We start from the raw sequence: 6,101 nt of genomic DNA, 5'->3' as shown, positions 1-6,101 counted from the left end.
TGCGAATATACTAAAATCCACTGAATTGTATACACCTATCTGTGAATATACTAAAATCCACTGAATTGTATACGTAATTATTTTTTAATTTCTTTTTCTTTTTTTTTGAGATGGAGTCTCGCTGTCGCCCAGGCTGGAGTGCAATGGTGTGATCTTGGCTCACTGCAACCTCCGGCTCCCGGGTTCAAGTGATTCTCCTGCCTCAGCCTCCTGAGTAGCTGGGATTACAGTCCCAGGTTTAAGCGATTCTCCTGCCTCAGCCTCCTGAGTAGCTGGGATTACAGGCGCAGGCCACCACGCCTGGCTAATTTTTGTATTTTTAGTAGAGATGGGGTCTCACCATGTTGGTCAGGCTGGTCTCGAACTCCTGACCTCGTGATCTGCCCACCTTGGCCTCCCAACGTGCTGGGATTACAGGCACGAACCACCGCACCCGAGCTATTTTTTAATTTCTTTTTTCTAAAATAAATATTTTCCTCTTCTCAGGTGATTTTTTCTAAATTTTTTGAGATGGAATCTTACTCTGTCACCAGGCTGGAGTGCAGTGGCGCCATCTCGGCTCACAGCAACCTCTGCCTCCCGGCTTCAAGTGACTAAGTGACTCTCCTACCTCAGCCCCCTGAAAAGCTGGAACTACAGGCACGAGCCACCATGCCCAGCTAATTTTTTTTTTTTTTTTTTTTTTTTGGTAGAGACGGGGTTTCACCGTGTTGGTCAGGATGGTCTCGATCTCTTGACCTTGTGATTTGTCCGCCTTGGCCCCTCAAACTGCCAGCCAATTTTTGTATTTTTGTACACAGGGGTTTCACCATGTTAGCCAGGCTGGTCTTGAACAGCCTCAGGCAGGTCTTGAACAACCTGAGGCAGGTGACCTCAGGTGATCCACCCGCCTCAGCCTCTCAAAGTACTGGGATTACAGGCGTGAGCCACTGTGCCCAGCCCGGTTTTTGTTTTTTTTTTTTTTTTTGAGGCAGAATCTTGCTCTGTCACCCAGGCTGGAGTGCAGTGGCACAATTGCTCACTGCAACCTCCTCCTACCCGGTTCAAGTGATTCTCTGCCCCAGCCTCCCCTGTAGCTGGGATTACAGGCGTGCACGACCACACCCGGCTGATTTTTGTATTTTTTGTAGAGAGAGGGTTACACCATTTTGACCAGGCTGGTTTAGAACTCCTGGTTTCAAGCCACCCACCCACCTCGGCCTCCCAAAATGACGGGATTACAGGTGTGAGCCACCGTGCCCAGCTTTTTTTTTTTTTTTTTTTTTTTTTTTTTTTTTTTTTTTTGAGAGGGAGCCTCACTCTGTCACCCAGGCTGCCCAGGCTGGAGTGCAGTGGCGCAATCTCAGCTCACTGCAACCTCCGCCTCTTGGGTTCTAGAGATTCTCCTGCCTCAGCCTCCAGAGTAGCTGGGACTACAGGCGTCCGCCACCACGCCGAGCTAATTTTCTGTATTTTTAGTAGAGATGGGGTTTCACTGTGTTAGCCAGGATGGTCTCAATCTATTGACCTCGTGATCCACCCGCCTCGGACTCCCAAAGTGCTGGGGTTACAGGCATAAGCCACCGCGCCTGGCCTGAAAAGTTAATATGATCATGTTAATACTATTACTGTCATCCCAAGAAAAATGATATATTTTCTTTCTCTCTTGTTTGTTTGTTTTTTGAGATGGAGTCTTGCTCTGTCTCCCAGGCTGGAGTGCAGTGGCATGATTCCAGCTCACTGCAGGCTCTGCTTCCCAGGTTCCAGTGATTCCCCTGCCTTGGCCTCCCAGGTAGCTGGGATTACAGGCACACGCCACTACGCCCAGCTAATTTTTGTATTTTAGTAGAGGGGGTTTCACCATGTTGGCCAGGCTGGTCCCAAACTCCTGACTGTCACGTGCATCCTTGTGAAGAGAGTCCACCAACAGGCTTTGTGTGAGCAACAAGGCTGTTTATTTCACCTGGGTGCGGGCAAGCTGAGTCGGAAAAAGTAGTCAGCAAAGGTGGGATTATCATTAGTTCTTATAGGTTTGGGATAAGCGGTGGAGTTAGGAGCAATTTTTTGCAGGTAGGGGATGGATCTTACCAAGTACATTCTCAACGGTGGGGAGAATATTACAAAGTACCTTCCTAAGGGCTGGGGAGGATATTACAAAGTACCTTCTCAAGGGTGGGGAGGGTATATCGTACAAAGTACATTCACAAGGATGGGGGAATATCACAAAGTACATTATCTCAAGGGCGGGGAGGGTGTATTGTCACAAAGTCAATTGATCATTTAAGGTGGGGCAGGAATGGTGGCTTGTCATCAGTTAAGGCAGGAACTGGCTATTTTCACTTCTTTTATGGATCTTCAGTTGCTTCAGGCCATCTGGATGTATACGTGCAGGTCACAGGGTATATGATGGCTTAGCTTGGGCTCAGAGGCCTGACATTCCTGTCTTCTTATATTAATAAGAAAAACAAAATAAAATGGTGATGAAGTGTTGGGGCGACAAACACTTTTTGGGGGTGGTATGGAGAGATAATGGGCGACGTTTCTCAGGGCTGCTTCGAGTGGGATTAGGGGTGGCATGGGAACCTAGAGTGGGAGAGATTAAACTGAAGAAAGATTTTGGGGTAAGGGATGATATTGTGGGGTTGTTGGAAGGAGCATTTGTCATATAGAATGATTGGTGATGGCCTGGATGCAGTTTTGTATGAATTGAGAAACTAACTGGAAGACACAAGGTCCAAATAAGAGAAGGAGAAAAACAGGTATTAAAGGACTAAGAATTGGGAGGACCCAGGACATCCAATTAGAGTGCCCAAGGGGGTTCAGTGTAATTATTTGCTTGGTTGGTGAGTTTTTGGGCTCTATCCTTGAGTTTTTTTATGTCGTCATATACCAGGCCATATTGATTTAGGTGAAAACAACACTCTTCATTTAAAAATATACAGAGTCCCCTTTTTTTAGCAGTGAGTAAGTCGAGGCCTGGGTAATTTTGGAGGAAAGAGAAAGGCAAAGCTAGCAATTGTTTGTTAAAGAAGGATTAGAAACGGCTAGGAGAGAGTGAGTGAAATTGATAGTGTGGTGGAGATAGCTGGGGAGAGTAGAGGGTGGCATAAGAACAGGAATGAGAATAAGAGTGAGTATAAAAGTAGGCTGGGTGCGGTGGTTCATGCCTGTAATCCCAGCACTTTGGGAGACTGAGGCAGGCAGATCACAAGATCAGGAGATCAAGACCATCCTGGCTAACATGGTGAAACCCCGTCTCTACTAAAAAAATACAAAAAATTAGACAGGCGTGGTGGCACGTGCCTGTAGTCCCAGCTACTCGGGAGGCTGAGGCAGAAGAATGGCGTGAACCTAGGAGACGGAGCTTGCAGTGAGCCGAGATCATGCCACAGCACTCCAGCCTGGGCAACAGAGTGAGACTCTGTGTCAAAAAAAAAAAAAAAAAAAAAAAAAGAGTGAGTATAAAAGTAAAGAATAGGACTTCATCAGGGTAAAAGTATTGGAGTGTGCCCTGTCAGCAAAGATCATCCATCCACTCCAAGAGGGAGTAAGAATGGCGGATTGGGGATAATACCAGGAGATATCTGCTATGATGGTTTGGAGGAAAAGTGTAAACCAGCCATGTAAACAAGGGTAGGGCATTTACGAGTAGTTGAGAATGTTGAGTAGGAGTATGACTAGACAGAAGATAGTAGAGATGACAAGTTTTTGGGGTGCAGTCCAATTAGTTGGGGGTGACTGGGTAAAGCCCTATTGTATAGAGTAGGGTAAGGAAGAAGAGACCTCATAAAAATGAAAGGATGTATTAGGCTCATAAGGGTTATTACTGTTCTTCAGAAATGCGAGTGAGTTTAAGGGAAGTAGAGGAGAGTACATGTGACTTCCAGGAGGAAGAGGAGAGATCAGGCTGGCTGTCCGATGGACACAGCTTTATTCTGGAACAGTGAACCCAAAGGGGACGGTCCTACTGTTGGACGGCAGTTGGGGTACTATAGATGACTAAGTAGGGTCTGGTCCATCAAGGTTGTAGAGTTTGAGGGGTCAGATTCTCAGCAAGAACTGATCGTCCAGCTAGGGTGTCTTCATATGGCTGGGAATCTGGAGTAGGCAAGAGAAGATTAGGAGCCTGGCGAATTTCCTGTTTAGCCTGCTGGAGGACTGGAAGATAATCAACTAGAGGGCTGGTGTCTGGAATGAGACAGGGCCCTAATAAAAAGGAGCATCCATACAGGAGCTCAAATGGGCTGCACCCTGTAGCATCCCGAGGACAGGCCCGAATTCTGAGAAGGGCAAGTGGTGAAAGTACTGTCCAGCCCTTTTTAAGTTGGAGGCTGAGTTTGGTGAGATATGTCTTCAGAAGATCATTAGTCTGTTCTACCTTTCCTGAAGATTGAGGATGGTAAGGGATATGAAGGTTCCACTGAGTACCAAGAGCCTGGCAAACTGCTTGGGTGATTTGACTAATAAAGGCCAGTCTGAGCTGCCCACCGTCTGGGATGTGAGAAGCACCTCTGCCCAGCTGCCCACCGTTTGGCAAGTGAGAAGCACCTCTGCCTGGCCACCGCCCTGCCTGGGATGTGAGGAGCGCCTCTGCCTGGCTGCCCACCATCTGGGAAGTGAGGAGCACCTCTGCCCAGCTGCCCCACTGTCTGGGAAGTGAGGTGTGCCTCTGCCCAGCTGCCACCCATCTGGGAAGTGAGGAGTGCCTCTGCCTGGCCGCTGCCCCATCTAGCAAATGAAGAGCACCTCTGCCCGGCCGCCGCCCTGTCTGGCAAGTCAGGAGCGCCTCTGCCCACCTCCCCACCCCCACCGTCTGGGATGTGAGGAGCACCAACTCTGCCTGGCCGCCATGCCATCTGGCAAGTGAGGAGCGCCTCTCTCTGGTCACTGCCCTGTCTGGGAAGAGACGAGCACCTCTTCCCGGCTGCCGCCCTGCCTGGGACATAAGGAGCACCTCTGCCTGGCCGCCCACCTTCTAGAAAGTGAGGAGCCCCTTTGCCCAGTCGCCCAACTGACTGGGAAGTGAAGAGCGCCTCTGCCCGGCTACCCACCGTCTGGGAAGTGAGGAGAGCCTCTGCCTGGCCGCTGTGCAACCCTCCAAGTGTGAAGTGACAGCCTTGTGTGTGATCTTTCTGCCTTCCCCAAGTTTGCATTTTTGACATTAAAGTTTACTTTTTATTTTTATTTATTTATTTTTTGAGATGGAGTCTTGCTCTGTCACCCAGGCTGGAGTGCAGTGGCACAATCTCGGCTCACTGCAAGCTCCACCTCCCAGGTTCACGCCATTCTCCTGCCTCAGCCTCCCGAGTAGCTGGGACTACAGGCACCCACCACCACACCCAGCTAATTTTTTTTGTATTTTTAGTAGAGACGGGGTTTCACTGTGTTAGCCAGGATGGTCTCAATCTCCTGACCTCATGATCCACCCACCTCAGCCTCCCAAAGTGCTGGGATTACAGGCATGAGCCACTGCGCCCGGCCAAAGTTTACTTTTTAATTAAAAGATTTAAGTTGGAGAATTAAAAAAAAAAAGGCCGGTCCATTATTGGACTGTATAGAGGTGGGAAGGCCAAACCAAAGAATTATGTCTGACAGAAGGGAAGGAATGACTGGGGTGGCCTTCTCAGACCCTGTGGGAAAAGCCTCTACCCATCCAGTGAAAGTGTCTACCCAGACAAAGAGGTATTTTAGTTTCCTGACTCAGGGCATGTGAGTAAAGTCAATTTGCCAGTCCTGGGCAGGGGAAAATCCCTGAGCTTGATGTGTAGGGAAGGGAGGGGGCCTGAGAAATCCCTGAGGAGTAGTAGAATAGCAGATGGAATACTGAGAAATGATTTCCTTGAGGATAGATTTGCACAATGGAAAGGAAATGAGAGGTTCTAAGAGACGGGCTAGCGACTTGTAACCTACATGGAAGAGGTTATAAAATGACAACAGAATAGAATGGGCTTGTGAGGCTGGAAGGAGATATTTTCCTTGGTCCAAGAACCATTTGCCTTGAGTGGGGAGGGATGGATAGATGGAAATGTCAGTGGGAGAGTAAGTAGGAGTGACTGATGAGAAGGAGAAAAACTGGCCATGAGGAACAAAAGTAGGTATATTGGCTGCTTCTTTAGCTGTCT

The sequence above is a fragment of the Macaca mulatta genome, chromosome X (genome assembly GCF_049350105.2).
Source record: "Macaca mulatta isolate MMU2019108-1 chromosome X, T2T-MMU8v2.0, whole genome shotgun sequence".
Classification (NCBI taxonomy): domain Eukaryota; kingdom Metazoa; phylum Chordata; class Mammalia; order Primates; family Cercopithecidae; genus Macaca; species Macaca mulatta.
Note: the sequence above shows the minus strand (reverse complement) of the source record.